The following is a 21,325-nucleotide window of genomic DNA, read 5'->3' as shown; positions in this document are numbered from 1 at the left end:
CCCGCCACAGCATGGCTTGATAAGCAGTACATAGGTCCGCGTCCGGGATCCAAACCTGTGAACCCCTGGCCGCCGATGTGGAGCGCACGAACTTAACCACCTGGCCACTGGCCTGGCCCCTATGCACAGCACCGTTTTAAAGATAATGGGCCTGCCTCCTATAAGTTCAGAGAGAGGCACCTCCCCAATGATGCCAACTGAGGGATTGAATTCAACCTAAGTTGAATGTACTCTCTTCCCAGAGAGGCCCCTAATGTGGCATTCCCTGTGTGCATTTCTCCAGTGTCCTGGCTAGAGGTCTTGTGCCTCCTATCTCTCACATCACTTCATTACTGAAAACCCTCTCCAAATTTTAGCTCTCCCATAGTAGGTGACTGTGAAGAGTCTCACTTTCCTCACAGACAGCGGCCCAAAGAACAGAACAATTGATTAAATTGGAATCTATTTATATTTCCATTGTAAAAAACATTTTTTCTTATTATAAAAGCAATACATGCTTGCATCACTTATGAGTCTATAATTGTAAGCAACAAATAAATTTGGCTAACTTAAGCAAATAAAAAATTATCAGAAATGTAACAGAGTTGTTCATAGAATCAAAGGAAAAACTGAAGATCTGGGTATCTGAAAAGATAGCAGCAAGGGCAGACCCAGAAGTCTAGAACTAATGACCAATCCTTTCATGGGCTGTCTTGCAACAAATATTCACTGAGCTCCAACTATACGCCTGGCACTACCCTGGGCCCAATACAATCAGACATGATGCTTGACCTTCAGGGAAGGAAAAGGGTGAGAGTCAAGCAAGGCTTTGCCAAAGAAGAAATGCTTGAAACTGTCTTAAATTAGAGTTTGTGGGGGTGGACAAGGGAAAAAACGGCATGGATCAATATACAAAGTGTCAAAAAGGATGGATGGCATATAGGGGGAGGGAAAGTGGTGAGGTAGGCAGGGAAGGATATTGGAGGACTTTATGTCCAGTCCCCAAAACTGAAGGGGGATTCTCAGGGGTGTGGAGTTTGGGGGTCAAGAGAAGAGAGAGGAACTCAGTCTAAATTGTACTCTGACAGTGTTGCTTGATGAGAATGTCTCTACCTAAAGCTTCAATTACACCAAAATCACATAAGAATGAGAACTTAAAATCAGGTGAAGTTGGTCTGAGAGTAGCTGGGTGGTGAAATGATTCCAAACAGGTCAGAAAGACCCAGAAGTCTGATATAAATTTGGTGAGTAAGAAGTCAAAGAATCAAAAAACCTGGACAACAAGAACAAGAATGTTCTGGGTGAGCACCAGAGATAGGAGTTTAATGCTCACAGGTAGACTATGTGTGAGTGAGCTAGCTCCATTCTGGAGCTAGGGATGTTGCAAACATCTTTTATGTCACGAAATATTTAGACTTAATCATAGGTGATTAGGAAGAAGAGAGGAGAAATGGAGATACTTACCATTATTTTGAGTAATTACTAATGCCAAGCATTGTGCTAGGATTTTACATACACTATATAATTTAATCCTCAAAACAATCTTATGAGATAGATACTATTATTAATGTCTGTTTTATAGGAGAGGAAACTAAAAGACAGAAATGCTAAGCAGCTAGGAAGCTATGGCACCAGGGTTTGCTGGCGCTATAACTCAGGCTCTTTCTAATTCACCATCATGTGACTTTAATCAGGAGAAGAACATCTGCAGTTTTGAAATTTGGAAAGATCCCTCTGATGACAGTGTGGAAGGAATTCAGGAGATTAAGGGTATGGCAGTGGCAAGGAGGTGAGCAGAGTGGTATAAATGATGAGTGAAGGCAGCAAGACTAATTAGAAGACTATTGTGGTAGTCTGGATAAAAGATGTTTAGGATCTGAGCCAGGGTGGTTGCAGAAGGGATGAAAAATAGAGCACGACTTAGAGGAAAGAAGTATCAGGATTTAGTGACCTAAAGCCTCGTCTTAGGGGCATGCCACGGAGGAGGGCCGACTCTGTGTGTGTGTGAAGAACCAAGTGTTGGGAGTCTGGGTCTGTGGTGATTTGGGCCAACTATAGTGAGGAGCTAAAGAGACTTCTCACTTTGTTGCCAACCCTCATACAGCAGGGGCACACACTGGAAACGCACAGGGAGGTTGTAGGGAACAGTTATTGAGATTGTGGGAGGAGGGGTAGGGGTGAAACATCTTTGGGCAGAGGCCCAGGCAAACACTACACTGAGCTTTTTGTTCATTCCTGCTTACCCATGGTAGTAGTTAGAGAGAGAGTTATGGCAGTGGTAGCAGACTCTCAGCTTCAACGGTAGATATTTGAGCTTCAGCCCTCAAGTTTCCTTGGGAAACTCAGTGGTCAGGGTGCCTCCATGGCTTACCCAGCAACCCATAAAAAGCAAGTGGAACAGGCTCTCTGGTTTGTTTGAGGCCATTGTTTTCAGGCCTGAGTGAACCCCTAGAGCTATTGGATGTATCATGAGCAAAGAAACTCTTGAAAGAAAATATACTGTCCCTTAACCACAAAGTGGAGGCTCCATGTATTTAAGTGGAACACTGAAAAAAAAATGTGACCAGTGTAGTGGCATATCAATAAAACATTATATTTCAGGCAGAGGGAACAGCATGCACAAAGTTCAGAGTTCAAAGGAAAACACTCATTTGAAACTGGTTACACTAATAAGATCTTACTACATCTACAAGCAAGCTGCTCCTCCTCTTGTACTGTTTATTCTAGTTAATGAGTGAAGTATAAATCTGGAGGATTGATCACAGAAAAAATTAAACAGCTTAAGAAGTTATCATTTGTGGTCTTATAAAACATATTAAAATGTCTTTGTTTGCTCTCATCCATTGATTCTGGAAAATTCTGAGTCATTATTTCTTTGACTATTCCATTTCATTCTATTCTCTGCTTCTGAACCACTGTTAGAAATATATTAGATTTTCTTTATTCTCCATGTCTAACTTTTTAAATTTTTCATTTCTTTAGCTCTTTATACTATATTCTGTGTATTTTCCCTAGATCAATTTTCCAATTCCTTAACTCTCTCTTTAGCTAGTTTAATCAGATGTTAGACCTGTCCATAATTTTAAAAATTCCAATGACTACATTTTTCTTCTCTAGAAATTCTGTTTGTGATCTTCCTTTCTTTCTTCCTTCCCTCCCTCCTTCCTGTCTTTCCTCCCTCCTTTTCCTCCCTCCCTCCCTCCCTCCCTTCCTCTCTCTCTCTCTTTCTTTCTTTCTTTCCCTCCTCCTTCTCCTTCTCCTTCTTCTTCTTTTCATTTTTCTTCTGTGGAGGGGTAAGTGTTGTTTTCAAAGCTCTGATCTTTTTTCAATAATGTCTTGTTTTTGTTTTAATGTTTTTGATTTCTTGTTATATGTCTTTATTATTTTAATATATACTTAATCGATATTCTCTACTGAATAGTCTAGTTATCTGCAATCCTTGGGGGTCTCCTTTTGCTGATTATTGTTTCTCTTTTTATTGATGGAGGCTAGTAGTTTCCCTCTGTGTTTTGAAATTTTTGTGAAGTAATCTCATGGTCAGCTAGGCTTTATCTTTGGGAATCCTGTGAAGCCTGGTTTAAGAGTATGTCCCTCCAGAGAAGTTTTTGTGTTTGCCAGGAGCATGCTTACAGCAGACCACTTTTTTTGTCAGCTTTATTGAGGTATAGTTTACATACAATAAAATTCACTAACTTAAAGTGTACGATTCAATGAGTTTTGATAAATGTAGACAGTCATGTAAGCACCACCATAATTAAGGTATAGAATATTTCCATCACCTCAAAAAGTTCCTTTGTGCCTCTTTGTAGTCAATCTTTTTCCCTCACCCTGGCCCCAGGGAACCACTGATTTGCTTTATGTCACTATACTTTTGCTTCTTCTAGAATTTCATATAAATGGAATCATACAAAATGCAGGCTTTTGTTTCTGGTCCTTTCATTTAGCATAATCCTTTTGATATTCTTCTATGTTGGTAAGTGTATCGGTAATTTATTCATTTCATTTACATACAATAATTAGTTTAACTATTCACCAATTGATGGACATTTAGCTTCTTTCCAGTTCTTGATTATTATGGATAAAGCTGCTATGAACATCTGTATATAATTCTTTGTGTAGACATTTGTTGTCATTCCTCTTGGGTAAATACCTAGAAGTGGGATTCCTGGGTTGTATGATAGATGTATGTTTACTTTTAAAAGAAACTGCCAAACATTTCCAAAGTGGCTATCTGGAAACTGCCAAGCTTTTCCAAAATGATGATTTTGCACTTCCAACAGCAATATATGAGAGTTCCTTGGTCCATATTCTTACTAATACTTGGTGTTATCAGTCTTTAATTTTAGCCATTCTAGTGTAATGGTATGTCATTGTGATTTCAATTTGCTTTTCCCTAATGACTAATGATGTTAAGCATATTTTCATGTGCTTATTGGTCACTCACATATCTTCTTTCGTCAACTGTCAGTTCAAACCTTTTGCCTATCTTTTTTTTTATCATACTCTTTGTCTTCTTTTTATTGAGTTGTAAGAGTTTTTAAAAAGATGTATTCTAGATACAAGTTCTTTACCAGATATACATTTTGCAAATACATCCTCTCAGTATGTCGCTTGTCTTTCACTTTCTTAACAGTATTTTTCAAAGAGCAAATATTTTTATTTTTATGAAGTCCAATTTTATAAATTTTTTTCTTTTATGAGTTGTGCTTTTTGTGTCCTGTGTAAGAAATCTTTTCCCAATCCAACTTTTCTTTTGGAAAAACTTAGGTTTACATCTATGCTCCATTTCAAATTAATTTTTTATATAATATGAGGTAAGGATGAAGCTTTATTTTTTGGTTATGGATATCCAACTGTTCCTGCACCATTTGTTGAAAAGACTATCATTCCTTCCATTGATTTACCTTGGAACATTGCCCATATGTGTGAGTCTATTTCTGGACTCTACAGTCTGTTCTATTGATCTGTACATCTATCCGTATGCCAATATCACACTCTCTCAATTCCTGTAGCTTTATAGTAAATCTCAAAATCAGGTCGCATGAATTCTTCCAATTTTGTTCTTCTTTTACATAATTGTTTTGCCTATTCTAGGTCATTTGCATTTCTATATAAATTTTAGAACTTGCTTGTCAATTTCCACAAAAAATCTGCTGAGATTTTGTTTGGCATTACATTAAATCTATAAATCAACTTAAAGAGAATTAACATCTTAACAATATTGAGTTCTCTGATCCATGAACACATTATAACTCTCTATTTACTTGAGTAATCTTCAATTTCTCTCAGAACTGTTTTGAAATTTTCAGTGTGCAGGTCTTGCACATATTTTGTTAAATTTATCCCTAAGTATTTCATTTTTAGTTCACCCGTCACTTAGAGTAGCCATTGAAAGTCTCAACTTTATTAAAGGGACTTAATTCCAGCTCCCTACTTCATGAAGTGTCAAAACCTAAGCCCCGTGGTTATCAAGATGGGAAAACCACCTCTAACTGGCACAGGGCTCCTTGAGTGAGAACTCACTTGCTTATTGCTCTGGTTTTACCTTCTTTGTTTTTGGCTCCTAAGTATTAGTTATTCATTGTTGCATAACAAACAACACTAAAACTTAGTGGTTTCACTCAGCAATGATTTATTATATCTCACAGTTCTGTGGGGTGAATGAAGGTTTCCTCTGCTGGTTTTGCCTGGGGTCATTGATGAAGCTGCATTGGCTGGAGGGTCCAAGATGGCATCACTCACAGGATTGTCAGTCAGTGCTGGCCGTTGGCTGATGCATCTCAGTTCTTCTCCATTTGGTTTCTCATCCTCCAGTAGACTAGACTTCTTTATATTACAGTCTTAGGGCAGTGTTCCAAAAATACAAAGTGGAAAACTGTAGGATTTCTTAAGGCTTAGCCTCGGAAGTCATATAACATCATTTTCACCACATTCTATTGGTTACAAGGTGTTGTATAATACAGAATTTGACTAGCCTTTGTCCCTGGTTCCTGGGAGAAAAACTCTAAATCCTTGGCATTTCCTGAGTAATAGGAATGTCTTTGTTATTCATGAGCCCCTTGGATAACACCTTAGTTTATGCTATGAGATAGATGACTTAGGATGGGGTTGGTCACCAGAAAGACCAACTATGTGATTACAGGGTTGGGGCTTTGAGCCAGCCCAATCTCCAGGAAGAGGAGAGGGGCTAGACATGGAGTTTAATCATGTGGCCAATAATTCAATCAATCATGCCTACGTAATGAAACCCCAACAAAAACTCTGGATAGCAAAGCTCAATTGAGCTTCTTGGTTGAATACATTGATGTGCCAAGAGGGTGATACACCCTGATTCTACAGGGAGAGGGCATGGAAGCTCTGCATTCAGAACCCTCTAGACTTCACCCTGTGTGTCTCTTCATTTGGCTGGTCCTTTTTGTATCCTTTATAACAAAACTATTATGGTAAGTATAGTGCTTTCCTGAATTCCAAGAGTCATATTAATGAATTACTGAATTTGAGGGGGCTCATGGGACCCCCCCAATATGTGTAGCTAGTTGTTCAGAAGTGCAGGTGGCTGGGGGACTCCACTTGCAGCTGGCATCTGAAGTGGAGCAGTCTTGTTGGAGATCGTGCCCTTTAACCTGTGGGTTCTGACAGTAACTCCAGATGGCTGGCATTAGAATTGAATTGTATTGCAGCACACCAGTTGGTGTCATACAAGGGCAGTCCAGGTTTAAAGGGTAAGGAAATAGACTCTATCTCTTGAGACAAACAGCAGCAAATTCACACTGGAAAGGAATGTATGAATTGGGATGGGAGGAACTTGTGGCTATTAAACAGTCTATTATACTAGTTTCTTGCTGGCTCAGTTCTTCATTTAAAAGAATTTTTGTTATATTTTATCCAGCACTTCTATATGTTTATAGGGAGGTTTTTCCAGTTATCAGTTCACAACATTATCAGAAAAAAAAAATCTTTCCTCATTACTTACTGTACATACTCAGATGTGATAGTTAGAGGCTAAGAAGGAAAGGCTGAAAGAAAAAACCCTGCCAGTAGCACAGAAAGATCCATGAGAGAAATCTAGAGAATAATTAGAGAAGATGATGGGATAAGAAGCACTAGTTAAACGTGTGAAAAGAATGAATTATCTAGGAGGCTGGGTAAGGGTATTCACTTTGAGCTAAAGAAAAAAAATGTATAAAATAGAAAAGAAATATAGTAGAAACAAAAAGAATGTAAAATATGAAAAGTCCATAGAAATCTTCTCTGGAAAGAAAATTCCTGCAAGAAAGATGTCTCCTCTTTTTTTTTTTTTCCTGTGAGGAAGATTAGCCCTGAGCTAATATCTGTTGCCAATCCTCCTCTTTTTGCTGAGGAAGATTGGACCTGGGCTTACATCTGTGCCCATCTTCCTCTACTTTATATGGGACACCGCCACAGCATGGCTTGATAAGCGGTGCGTCAGTCTGCACCTGGAATTCGAACCCGCAAACCCCAGGCTGCCAAAGCAGAGCACACCAACTTAACTGCCCCGTCACCAGGCTGTCCCAATAAGTCTCTTCTTAGAGGGAAAAAAAATGCTTCAAGATATTGTCTTTTGGGGGGGGGCCGGCCCCATGGCATTGCGGTGAAGTGCGTGCGCTATGCTGCTGGTGGCCCGGGTTCGGATCCTGGGTGCTCACCGAGGCATCGCTTGTCAAGCCATGCTGTGGTGGCGTCCCATATAAAGTGGAGGAAGATGGACACAGATGTTAGCCCAGGGCCAGTCTTCCTCAGCAAAAAGAGGAGGATTGGCATGGATGTTAGCTCAGGGCTGATCTTCCTCACACACACACACAAAAATACTGTCGTTTTTACCTACAGAAATAAAAATTCACTGAAGACTGATATTCTTAGTACTATCATGTTTGAACAGTGTTGTACTTCAGTTTAAAGTCATAGATACAGTGACTGAGATTGGCATAATCATACAGAGATGCATTTGGGAGTAGCAGCTGCCTTTCCATAGTAGGCCTCAGCACAGGAGTTGTTTTAATGCTGGGACTGCTTCTGCTGAATATGCAGATACACTGAAAGTACGACGGGGTTATACAGTAAAACTAGAGTCACAAATCATTGCTATCAGGTCAGCCCTTTGGCGGAAGTAGGAAAGAGACAAGCAGAATAGGATTAAGACCATTTGACAGGAGATAAAGAGTCCCTTAGGTAGTCATGGATTCCTGTTAAGACTGGAGAGTATAAACGAGATCGGTTCCCCACCTTCAGGCATCAGCAAGAACCCTTTCCTACCTGGACTGGACATGCTCCATCTCGAAGTATGGTTAAGTATCAGACGCTGGTGATGTGAAACTCAGGCCAGGCTGTTGCTGTGTTTGTGTTGAATTACCTGACCCAGCTCTTCTTATCTGTAGATGCTAGAACCCAGCTACCTTGAGGAGGTCAACAAAAGGATCAGGCAGTTATTAAACTGTTCTTTGCATCTTTATTAAATCTTCTGTGCAACACAGAGCATATTCTTGCTTCTGTACTGCAGTGAGGTGGGGAAAATAGTGGACTAAAAATCTCACATCTCTTATACAAGAATGTTCATAGCAGCTCTATTCATAATGGCTCAAACCTGGAAATAACCCAAATGTCCATCAGCAGGTGAATAGATAAATAAATTGTGGTATACCCTTACAATGGAATAACATTCAGTAACAAACACCTACAAATACATGCAACAGCATGGATGAAATTCAAAAACATTATACTGAGTTAAAGAAGATTTATGCAAAAGCATATATGTTGTATACTCTAAATTTCAATTATATAAAGTTTCAGAACAGGCAAACTAATCTGTTGGATTCATTCACCACTTTCCCATTGCTTAGGACAGGCTAGCGACACTGGCATTCTATTGGTCCTTTGAAGTCAACAAGTACCTTCCCACCTCAGAGCACTTGTTCCTGCTCTTCCCCCGAGTAGAATACTTTCTTCTCCCTTTTATCTGGATTACGACTCCAGATTACATATTCTTTTTTTCAAGGAAACTTTCCTTAAAACCCAGACTTAGGTTAGCTCTCAGAGCATCCTGCACTTTTCCTTTATCACAATTATCCTAAATATAAAACAATAATTATTCATACAATTACTTGTTAAGGGCCTGCTCTACCTTAGACTATGAATTTCTCGATGTCAGGGAATATTTATATCTATTTACTGTTCTATTCCCAGCCCCTAGCACCATTCTTGAAAATATAGTAGGCAAATAATAAATATTTGTGGATTAAATAGCCAAATGAATGAATATTTCCATATTTCCATATTCTCATCTTCTGAAAATTTGGTGATCTTTGATCACCTTTTTTCATATGACAATGGTTTGTTATATTATTTTCTATATAAAGAATGAAAAAGTAGTGTAGTCTTTTCTCTGATCTGGTTATTCAATTTTTTTCCTATTGCTAGTTTTTAAAAGTTTATTTTGGGTCCAAAACTTTTTCAGTAATATCATAGAATTTTTAGGATCATCGTCAAATTTGGGAAGCCCCTTATCAAGTTTCTTTCACGTATGAGATACGAGATTACAAGGCATCTGAAGATCTCTTGTGCAATGAAGAACATTAAATACTCTGCACTGCCAACATTCATTGACAGTTTGCAATAGCAGAGTTCCTGGAAGCCATTCCTACACTGGGACAACTGGCAATAACTTAACTATACACAAAATTGATTGCAAATTACATAAATATGTTCCACTAAATCCAAATTAAATGTACCAAATTCAATTCTCCCTCAGCCAGATCCCAAACATGCCTAGGGACACTCCAGTGCCTCCCAACATGAGGGAGGTGCCAAGAAGGGGTAGTCAGAGTGGATAGAGACAGTTGTCTTAATCTATTGTGGTTAAACATTTTGCAAATTTTACAAAATCTTATGACCGTGTGACTCTGCTAAGGTCCTTCCCAGTGGATGCAGAAACTTCAACTTCATTAGCTGCATGGTAAATGTATCTCTGCCTACCTCATTGGGTTGTTGATAACATTAAACAAGATATTGGAGGTGAAAGTACTTTTTACTATAAAGAACTATGCACAGGTAAGATGATGATGATGGTGATGATGATAATGGGCTCCCAGCCTCAGTCCAAGCTTTGTCCACTGCATATACGTCTGGAGATACCTAGTAAACTGATGGGAAGAGCTAAAAGAATCCTACTTGCAAGAAAGCAGAACGAGCTCCTGGTGAGAAAATTTGTCCTAAGAGGAGAGCCAGGATTGACATATTTGACTCAGTAACAAAGCCCTTTGTGTCTACAGTAAGAGGTGATTATTTTCTAGCTAAGCCCTCTGTGGATTATGTCTCATCCCTTTGTGGGAGTCAGTTGAGGGATGTATCATGAATAAATACTAAAATAACTATTTCATTGAAATAACCTGGTAAATCACTGGGCCAAGGAATTTTGTTGGAAAACTTTCCAAAGCTCCACTCCAGAACTTTTTAGAATTTGAAAAGTCAGGGGCTGGCCTGGTGGCATAGTGGTTAAGTTCACATGCTCCACTTCAGCAGCCCGGGGTTCGTGGGTTCAGATCCTGGGTGCGGACCTACACACTGCTCATCAAGCCATGCTGTGGCAGCATCCCACATACACAAAATAGAGGAAGATTGGCACAGATGTTAGCTCAGGGACTATCTTTGTAAAGCAAAAAGAGAAGGATTGGCAACAGATGTTAGCTTAGAGCCAATCTTCCTCACCAAAAAAAAAAAAAAAGAATTTCAAAAGTCAGAGTGATATTCTCAAACCTTAAAACAGATCAGTTGACTGAATAATAAAATACACTTGATCCTGCCTATGCAGTTTCATATTCAAATATTAACAAGAAACTATTTATTTACACGCATTTTTATATTGTTATGCATAATTAAAGCAATGGTATTTTTTTTTTTTTTTTTTTTTTTTAAAGATTTTATTTATTTATTTTTTCCCCCCAAAGCCCCAGTAGATAGTTGTGTGTCATAGCTGCACATCCTTCTAGTTGCTGTATGTGGGACGCGGCCTCAGCATGGCTGGAGAAGCAGCGCGCCGGTGGGAGCCCGGGATCCGAACTCGGGTCGCCAGCAGTGGAGCGCGCTCACTTAACCACCAAGCCACGGGGCCGGCCCAAAGCAATGGTATTTTTATTAAAACATTTTTTTAACGTGTAACACTCTCCCATTTCTCCTGGGTCTTACGTCAAGCCAATCCATTTCACGGTTGACATGATTGGATAAATACTGGGAAAAGGGAAGAAGAAGAGAGCAGCAGATTCTATATTTTAATTTTTTTAATTAACATTGAAAAAATCTAATTCTATTCCATTGTTGACCCTAATTCCTTCTATATCTGGAATGAAGTTTGGGATAATAGCAGTAAAAGTCTAATACGACTGGTTGTGCCCATAAAGTATCTCCTTCTCCTCCGCCTCTCCTTATGCACATCACTTGACAAACGTTCTGGTACATTTCTAATGAAACACCAGCACTATGCCTTGAACAGGGAAGGCAGGGGTGGTATAGCCCAATATTAAACAACAATATTGTTCACCAGTCAGGCATATACACATAGTCCAGAATTTTTTTATTCAGTTGAACAAATATTTGTTGAGTACCTATAGGTGCCAGGCATTGTTCCAGGCATTTGGGATACATCAGTGAACAAAATAAACAAATATCTCTGCCTTTGCACAGCTTATATTCTATCATAACGTACATAATAGAGCCTTACTTCCAGTTAGTGTCAGATCTCCTAACTCAGAGTCACAAGGGAGTAAGGGTTTGGAAAGGGTTCCTCTACTCTTTTCATATCAGCTTCCCCAACCCTCAACGGGCAGGGGTCCTTCCATCTAGGCCCACTGAGCCGCCCTACCTGGCTGTCTCTCTCTCTGCCAGAAAAAGAAAAAAGATCTCCCCTTTAGCCTTTCCCCTTCCTTTCTTCTCCCTCCACGACACTTGTACCCTTTCCCCAGGATCCTTTCTCTTCTTCTCCACCTCTGGCACAGGCTATGAGCCTTGCAGCTCTTTAGACGAGACCTGGGGTGTGTCAAATCCTATCAGTGGAGTATATGCAATCAGACCTTTCACATTGCAAAGACTGACCTCCCTCATGTGTTAATATTCTAAAAGGGTCTCTGTCTCTTCCTGTGCATTCAGTCACACTGCCAATTGCCCTATCTGTTCACCGTGGCATATGCTATGCCCCAGGAAGAGAACAGCACACAGGGAGGAAAAGAATGTCTGTCCTGCCACAATAACAGTGAGAGAATCAGAGATGAAGATCAGGGTACAGAAATCGAGTTTCTTGTAGATAATAGTTTTCTGTCTCATTTGAGACAGAAAAAAAGATATTGTGTTATAAATTTTGAACTTAATATATATTAAATATTATTTATTAAAATATGAATGTATTTGCTTTTTAAGACTAAAGTCTAAAGTCTGAAAATTACATATAAATAATTAAATCTAATGTTAATGGAGAGGTTTTTTTTTTTTTACATGTTGATGGGTACATTGGGAAGTTTGTGTGTATATGAGTGTGTAAATACAAAGAACACTGCTTTGGTACTACTTTAACAAAGATAAAATTTTGGTGGAGACCTTTTGGAGGATATGCCTGGTCCATGACCCAGTGATCCTTTCTTACTCTGGAAACTGCTATTGGTCTCCCAATTCATTAGCAGTGGCTCATCTAGAGGTACATTTTAGACATGACCCTGCCCACCTGGCCCCAGTTGATTAGACCAGGCATGGGCACCTGAAGAGACAAACCATAAACAATAAATATAATAAATAAGTAAATTATTTAGTACCTAGATGATAAGTACTAGGAAAAAGAAAAAAGAATTATATCTATTGTCCTTGATACTTGAGATTTGGACTAAGAAATTCTAGTTTAGTCTGGGCTGATCTAAGATGAAGGAGATCTAAGCTCAGAAGATGAGGGTGGTTTTCTTATGTATGCCACGTGAATTGAAAAGCAAAGAAAGGGGTCTCTTCAAAGAGCAAAAAATGAAGCAAGTGTTCAGAGGGAAGTAGACTGCATCCTGATAGCTTTTCAGTTCTTACTTCCATTCCTTTCCTGAGGCATAGCTGTAATTTTGCTCTTGGGTTCTCTGAGATACCACCTTGTTTATCTATCTATTATCTACCTATCTATCTATCTATCTATCTATCTATCTATCTATCTATCTACCTACCTACCTATCTATCCATTTTCTGCTCAAGCTAGCTTCAGTTAGTTTCCTTATTCCTTGCAACCAAAGAGAACTAACTTACAGCAATAATGATAATAATATTAACAATAGTAGCCAACATTTATTAAACATATACAATGTGCCAGGCACTGTGCTAAGCACTTTAGGTACTTTATCTTATTGCATGTAGATTTTATCTGTCACATTTTAAAAATAAATTTATTTTCCAATTTTAAACATTTTGGAACCATTTTTCTTCTGAACAAACTTTTCCAGAAAGTTTGGAAAGTACATAAAAGTATGAAGAAAGAAAAATGCACATCCCATAATGCCATTAACAAGAGACAGTGAAAGTTAACTTTTTCTCCTTGCTTACACCTAAGATAATTCTTCACTTCCCACCACCACCCCAATTCCACTGTCTTCCATCCAGACTTCCGCTTTCCAAATTATCAAGTTAAGATAGTACAAATACATGAAAATATAGTAATAACAGAGTAATAACACAAGAAAACTACAAATTGCCTGTTGAATTCAGGGACAATATCTTGTCCACCTCTGCATCCTCAACAGTTAGTATAAAACCTGCCAGATAGTAAGTGCTAAGTGGATCAATGAACCAAAACCCAATTTAACAGAGGTTCTTAACTGGCCTTTTCCTGTTACATTTTTAAAAAACCCAATACACATAGAGATAAAACAAATTTCCATGGAAAGTTCTAGTCTCAGTATGTGTTTGGCTCAATCAATCTCTGATTCTATACCTACAATTTTGCAAATTTAAAGTGGCTTTCAGAGTGACAACCCTCAGGCATTGGGGTATGTTCAAACACCAAAAATTCTCCATTACTTTCTTTTTTTTTTTAATAATTTTTATTTATTTATTTTTTTCCCCCAAAGCCCCAGTAGATAGTTGTATGTCATAGTTGCACAGCCTTCTAGTTGCTGTATGTGGGACACGGCCTCAGCATGGCCAGAGAAGCAGTGCATCCGTGCGCGCCCAGGATCCGAACCTGGGCCGCCAGCAGCGGAGCACGCGCACTTAACCGCTAAGCCACGGGGCCGGCCCTCCATTATGTTCTCTAGTACTTTCTAAAGACTGAAAAGAGAACTGATGTATTCTAGAAATATTTTCAATAGAATGGAAAGAAAAGGAGTTTTCTTGTTAAGTTGCAATTTGTCGAAAAATTCATTTACAGGGCCGGCGTGGTGGCGTAGCGGTTAAGTTTGTCATGCACTCTGCTTCAACAGCCCAGGGTTCACCAGTTCGGATCCTGGGCATGGACATATGCACCGCTCATCAAGCCATGTTGTGGCAGCGTCCCACATAGAGCAACTAGAAGGATGTACAACTATGACATACAACTATCTACTGGGGCTTTGGGGGAAATAAAAAGGAAAAAAGAAGGAAGATTGGCAACAGATGTTAGCTCAGGGCCAATCTCCCTCAAAAAAAGAAAAGAAAACAACCATAAAGAGCAACTTAAAAAAAATTCATTTAACAGGAAACTTCCTATCCCCTGGAAATCATGATAAATCTCAGTTATGATTAGAAAGTGAAACAGCTCTTATTAAATTTCCTGCAGACTCAGTGTTTAATTTTCTTTAGTCTCTGGACAAGTCTATGCGTAAATGAACTCGGAAGAGTTCTTCCCAAACAGTATTTATCTAGGTAACCCACATTCCAAGAACTATTCACTTTCTGGAATTACTTGGAAAAATTCAGAAGGCAAAAGTTGCACGAATTCTTGGCACATTCCTTGGACAAGTCAGATAGTGCCAGCTACCAGTTCTAATGTGGTTACACTTCCAGTTAAACCAGAAATTTGAAGGTCAGCTAATTATTCTTACAGTCTGCCACAGTTATTATCATAATGATATTTTATTGTTATAAGTCACAGAAAATATTGCACTTATAAAAATTATTAGTTAATAAAATGAACATAAAAGCATTACTTGATTAAACAAGCAGACCTTGACTTTATCCATTCATTTAGTACATTATATATTCTCATTCCTAAACTGCTTTTAAAATTCCAGTTTTGGACTTTTGCATATCAGCTGACAAATGAACACTTTGAGCCAAAGCTTGGTAGAACTGTCTGCCAATGAATAGTTCCATTTTTGCAGTTTCTCCATCTTAGTTGTATAATTATTTAAATATTTGCTTGCATATTGTTCTTATTTCATAAGAATGTAAGAAAACAGAAAAACAAAAATGCAGATTCTAGAGATAAAATGAGGCTCACAAACTTAATACAATTGAGAAAAACGTAGAAATAAGATAAGCTGTTGGTCACAGCTTTGTAAACATTCTACAGGTCTCTTTCAAAAGCAAAAATTGAGGTCCAAAAGTGAAAGTGATGAAATTTGTTTCTCAGAAGGTAAAATGCTTTTGCTTTCTTACAGCTACTAACCAACCCACTTTAAGACAAGTGTCTTTTAAGGCTGGTGTATTAGTTTCCTAGAGCTGTTGTACTTTGTATCAAAGTACCACAAACACACCACCTTAAAAGAATAGAAATTCATTCTCTTACCGCTCCAGAGGCCAGAAGTCCGAAATCAAGGTGTCAGCAGGGCCATACTCGCTCTGAAGGCTCAAGGGAAGAACCCTTCCTTTCCTCTTTCCTTGCTTCTGGTGCTTGCTGGTAATCCTTGGTGTTCTTTGGCAGCTGCATCACTCCAATCTCTGCCTCTGTCGTCACCTGGCTTACTTCCCTTCACGTCTTCTTATAAGGACACCAATCTTGGATTTAGGGCCTACCCTAATCCAGTATGACTTCATTTTAACTAATTACATCTGCAAAGACCTTACATCCAAATAAGGTCATATTTTGAGTTTCCAGGTGGACAGGAATTTGGGGGGCACCATTCGACCCAGTAAAGCTGGGTTCGTAGATCATGGTTAAGATTTTATGAAGTCCAATTGTTAATTCTAAATCAGGTCATATGTAGTGTTTATAGATCAGAAATTTACTCAAATTAACTCAAGTAAAAGGGATTTTACTGAAAGGAATTCTTATGTGGAGTCCAAGGAAAAACAATCAGGACAAAAATTAGGGCAGCTCAGGTTTCCTTAGCAAACACATATGTAGAGAGCTAAAGGCCTTTATTGTTGTGTATTGATATAATTCAGCTAAAAGTTCCATCAGTTGTTGAGTCTTAGTTCACAGCCTCTCTCATGATATTTTGTTTGGCTCAGCTCAGTCTATGGACTGCATTTTCTTGGTTCAGGTATCACTGCAGGCTCAGTCAGCTCTGTGTGTGTGTGTGTGTGTGTGTGTGTGTGTGTGAGAGAGAGAGAGGGAGAGGGAGAGAGAGAGAGAGAATATATAGGACTGAGATAGGAACAGCTCTCTTAAAAGTGTTTGCAGGAGGGGAGGCAATGATTATCCTCTCTAATACATTTCCATTAATGAATCTCTTCTGCCTTTACTGTAGTGAAGAAGTATTTGTCATAAGTTTATTTTCTTAATTATTTTAATCATATAAAACATTAGGAGGCTGATATACCAAGCTTTATAATAAAAATACACTATAATGTGGTTGTTCAAAGTTTAATTACCTGAAAATTCTTCCAGTCCTATAATCATTTATCGTTCTAATACTAACAACTTGAGGAAGGGCTGCAAATTGGCATTTGTATAAAATATAATTCCAAATAATTTCTCATTTTACTACCACTGTTAGAAAAAAATTATCAAGGGGGCAGAATTTCTTTGACTTTGAGGGACATAATTTCAAAAAATATTAAATTATAATATAAAAATTTTTTGAAATTTCCTGAGTTTGTCTTCTTCTTTTTTTTCTTTTTGTCTCTTTTGGACCTCAGGTGCCCTGAATTGCATTAATCATAATCCTTGGATTATAAACACATCCCTCAGTGGTCCACGGATTGCCCTCATTCATTCATACATTCATTCACTTTTCATATAATGAACATATGTGAAGCCACCACTCTGCCCAAGAATAAAACTTTAACAAGAATATATCTACCTATGTATTCATTCACCCATTTTGTCCCCCTGTGTTCCCTGCCTCCCCTAGCACTCCAGAGGTAACCACTACCCTGAGCCTTGCTCTTGAACTTTATAAATAGATTATCATATTACGTCACTAAGATTTACCCATGCTGCTTACACCTGCAGTTTCTTTCATATTTGAAAATATTTAGTCTTCATTTGCTGTCCCTGCTTGTTAAATAATACTTAATTTTGATGAAACAACTTTAAGAAAGCTAATATAACTAATGATGCAAGTCAGACTTCACACTTTAAATTAAAGAGAGATGTGCATGAAGACTAAGTTATTAGACAGAATTCAAATAAAGTCTTTAAATTACTATGAAAAACAAGTTAATCATTAATGTCTTGGTCATACTAGACCAAAATGATTCAGACTTCATATTTTTTGTCTTTATCAGTCATCAGTGAAACATGTCAAACTCATTTCATTCACTACAGATAGATATGTTATTATCTTATGCCTAAATATACTTAGGTTTTAGCAACTCTAAGCCAAGATATCAGTGATATCTGGAAAGACACTAAAATAAATTAAAGCACCATTTTTTTTTAGTTTCATAGTGATTATGACATATTGTTAAAATTTCTCTGTGACCAGAGGTACATGGGTGATTCATATTTATAATTTGTGAAATTACTCAGGATAGATTTAGCTAGTTACATTTCAAATTGAAAAGCAAATAAGTAATTTCAGATAAATAGAATAAACATATTTTTAAAAATTGCTTTAACTCTTAGATATTTTTACATTATTGACTGGTTATATTTTTACTTTAGTTCACCTTTATATAAATGGCTTCAGTCTTCTATTTCCCCAATTCATCCTTTTAAACTATCACCCTGCTCAACATCTGCAGCATTCAGTATGAACAGTTTATCTTCTACCCTCATCTTCTGTCAATCATTCCTACAAACTCTATACTCTAGAACTGTACCGTCTAACACAGTAGTCACTAGCCACATATGGCTGTTAGATTTTAAAATTAAATTAATTAAATTAAATTTAAAATTCAGTTCCCCAGTTGCAGTAGTCACTTTTCAAGTGTTATATATAGTCATATGTGGCTAGTGGCTATTGTATTGGACAATGCAAGTATGAACATTTCTATCAATGCATAAATTTCTATTGGACAGAACTGCCCTAGAGTTTGGATCTAGAATTTCTACAAAGGAAGAATTTGTGGTTTCTAGTATGGTTGAAATAGGGGTTTGGGATTTCTCCTGAAGCTGCGTTGGATGCCATTTTGTACACAGATTGTGTGTGTGTGTATGCGGGAGGGGGGTTAAGTGAAATTATGTGGGGGTAGAATAAGGCTCACAAAGCCACTCCTTTATGCAATCACTGTTCTAACTACACCAAACTCTAACCACCACCCCCCTGCAAAAAAAAATTTGCACTTAATTACCTCCAGGCCTTTCTTCACCTTGTGGTTATCTCTCTTAGCTATTGCCCTTGCAACAACTACTCACCACCACAACTTACCGTTCAAGGCCCAGCCTCAAATGCCCCTTCCTTTGGGAAGCTCCCATAGCACCCCTTTTCTTGGCTCCCAGACAACGTAGTTTAAACCTCTATTATAGAACATATCATGGCCTTGCTTTGAATTATGGTTTGTTGCATGTATCTGTTTCCTCCAATAGATTCTGATCCTGTCAAGGGCAGAGACTTTGTCTTTTTTGTTTTTTAAATACTTGCCCAGTGGCTAGTACAATGCCTTACCCATTGCAGGAGCTCAGTAACTGTTTAACTTTTAAATAGCTTAAATGTCTAAAAGACTTCCTGACCCTAAATCTGCTCCAAGCACAGTCCTCCCCATCTCAGTTAGTGGTAACTATCCTTCTGGTTACTTGGGTCTAAAACTTTAGAGTCATCCTTGATTTCTTGACTCCTCTCTTTTTCTTATATTGTTTTTCACCACCTGCACTATTATTACCTGGTCCTTATTATCATCTCTCCTTGGGATTTTTGCAGTTGTCATATACTTCTTCTGTTATCCTACGTCTATATTTACATCTCTACATTATTTTCAACCCAGTGGCTAGAGTGATTCTTTCATTTTATGTAAAAAAATATAGATGTAGAGCTTAGTATGTGCCAGTTACTAGTCTACGCACTTTACAAATGTTAACTTATTTATTCCTCAATAATTACCCTCTGAGATAGAAACTATTATCCCTGTTTTACAGATGAGGAAAATGAGGTGCAGAAACATTAAGTAATTTGTCCAAGGTTGCCTAGCTCATAGAACAAAAAATCATATCATGTCACTTCTCTGTTTAAAACACTCGAATAATTCCCCACCTCTGTCAGAGTACAAGCCAAAGTCCTTCCAAAGGCCAAAGGCCTATAGGCTATATGTGATCTGCATCTCCCTTCTTCTCTACTTTATTTTCCTCCATAGCAATTTATTTATTTTTTTGTCTCTCTCTCTCCCTAAATAAATTAAGCTCCACCAGGGCAGGCAGGGACTTTTGCCCCTTCCCCACTACCCATTTTTTTCTCAGTGCCCAAAACAATGCCTTGCATAGCAGGCCCTGTTTAAATAATTGTTGCACAAATGAATGTATCTCTTCTCATTTACCCTAAGTGGAAACAAATATTTAAGAAAGTAAGTGAAAAACAGGAATTTTAGAATTCCTGAATTTTAGAATTATTTAAATTCAACTTATTTATGTGTTGTAATCCTTAGGGCTTACTCTCTTTTGAGTGTTTTCAGGTCAAACGATATTAACAAAGTAATAAATTGTATAAAATTAAAATTTACGGGCATATACAAAACTCCACTTAATAATGGGTAAATTGCTTAGAACAAGAATGAAAATGAAAAGCATCACTCTTTAGTTATTTAAATGTGACATAAAAAAACACCATAAGTGAGAGGGAGAGCCTAAAAAAGAGAGTAGGCCTTGGTCAACTTAATAGTTTGGATGAAGACTATTTAAGTGGATTCTGCCTGCTACTCTAAACGCCCAAGAACAAAGCACTGACTTTTGGGTAGAGTTCTAGCAAATGAGCAATGGAGCCATGTTAGATTCCAAGATCATTGCTCCCCTGTATAATTCCTGGAAAACAATTCAGTGAGTGCAGTACCTTTAATACTTTTAAGATCAAGTAAAGGATGTGGAAGACACCAATAGATATCCAACAAGAATAAAGAAGTAATCAAATAGTTTAAACTATGATAGTGGTCAGTTTCAAGAGCTGAATCCTATTCCATATGATTGTATTCTTTTTTCAGCTTCATCTTCTGAAGTTGTGTTCCTGAGGTTTATTTGCTTCAATTTTATACCTTAAATTGCGCATACCCACGGCATTGGGTTTTACTTTGGATGAAAGAAGGTTATTCTTTGGAATATTTAAAACATTAAGAAAACATATGAGGGGCCATCCAGGTGGTGCAAGCGGTTAAGTGCCTGCGCTCGCTGGAGCAGCCCGGGGTTGGCTGGGTCGGGTCCCAGGTGCGCACTGATGCACTGCTTGTCAAGCCATGCTGTGGCAGTGTCCCATATAAAGTGGAGGAAGATGGGCACGGATGTTAGCCCAGGGCCAGTCTTCCTCAGCAAAAAGAGGGGGATTGGCAGATGTTAGCTCAGGGCCGATCTTCCTCACACAGGAAAAAAAAACAACATATGAGTTCTTTCATATTCACAAGAAGCATCTCGCTAATTTATAAACATGCTTATTTCTGGGTTCAGAGATTCTGAACCCAGAGATTCTGACTGTCTAAGTTTGGGAGTGGAGCCCATGAATCTACGTTTCAGACCATTCTTTGAGACCTACTCAACTCAATGCTCTTTTCAAATTTTGTAGCTTACAAAATATTAATTTTAGAAATCTAGAGAGGGGAGGGCAAAATCCGGTGGCTGTCAAAGGAACAAGAAAGAGCAGCCTACGTTGGGCCATGTTGCAAAACTTTTCCTCAGTTTGCAGATCTTCTGTCCCTGGGGAGGAAATCACCTCATTTTCACGGAGTAATTAACCGTCTTTCAACCAGTTCCGTCCACGTCCCTCAGGATGACCCCAAAAAGTCATGAACTCATCTCTGGGGCATAAGGTAAAGAAGGTCTGTTCGCTCTGCGTGCCCTCACAGGGCCTCAGGGACCGGGTTCGCTTCCCGCCACCCG

This window comes from Ceratotherium simum, chromosome 8 (assembly GCF_057802395.1).
Source record: "Ceratotherium simum simum isolate JZ-2026a chromosome 8, ASM5780239v1, whole genome shotgun sequence".
Classification (NCBI taxonomy): Eukaryota; Metazoa; Chordata; class Mammalia; order Perissodactyla; family Rhinocerotidae; genus Ceratotherium; species Ceratotherium simum.
This window is presented reverse-complemented; position numbering follows the sequence as displayed.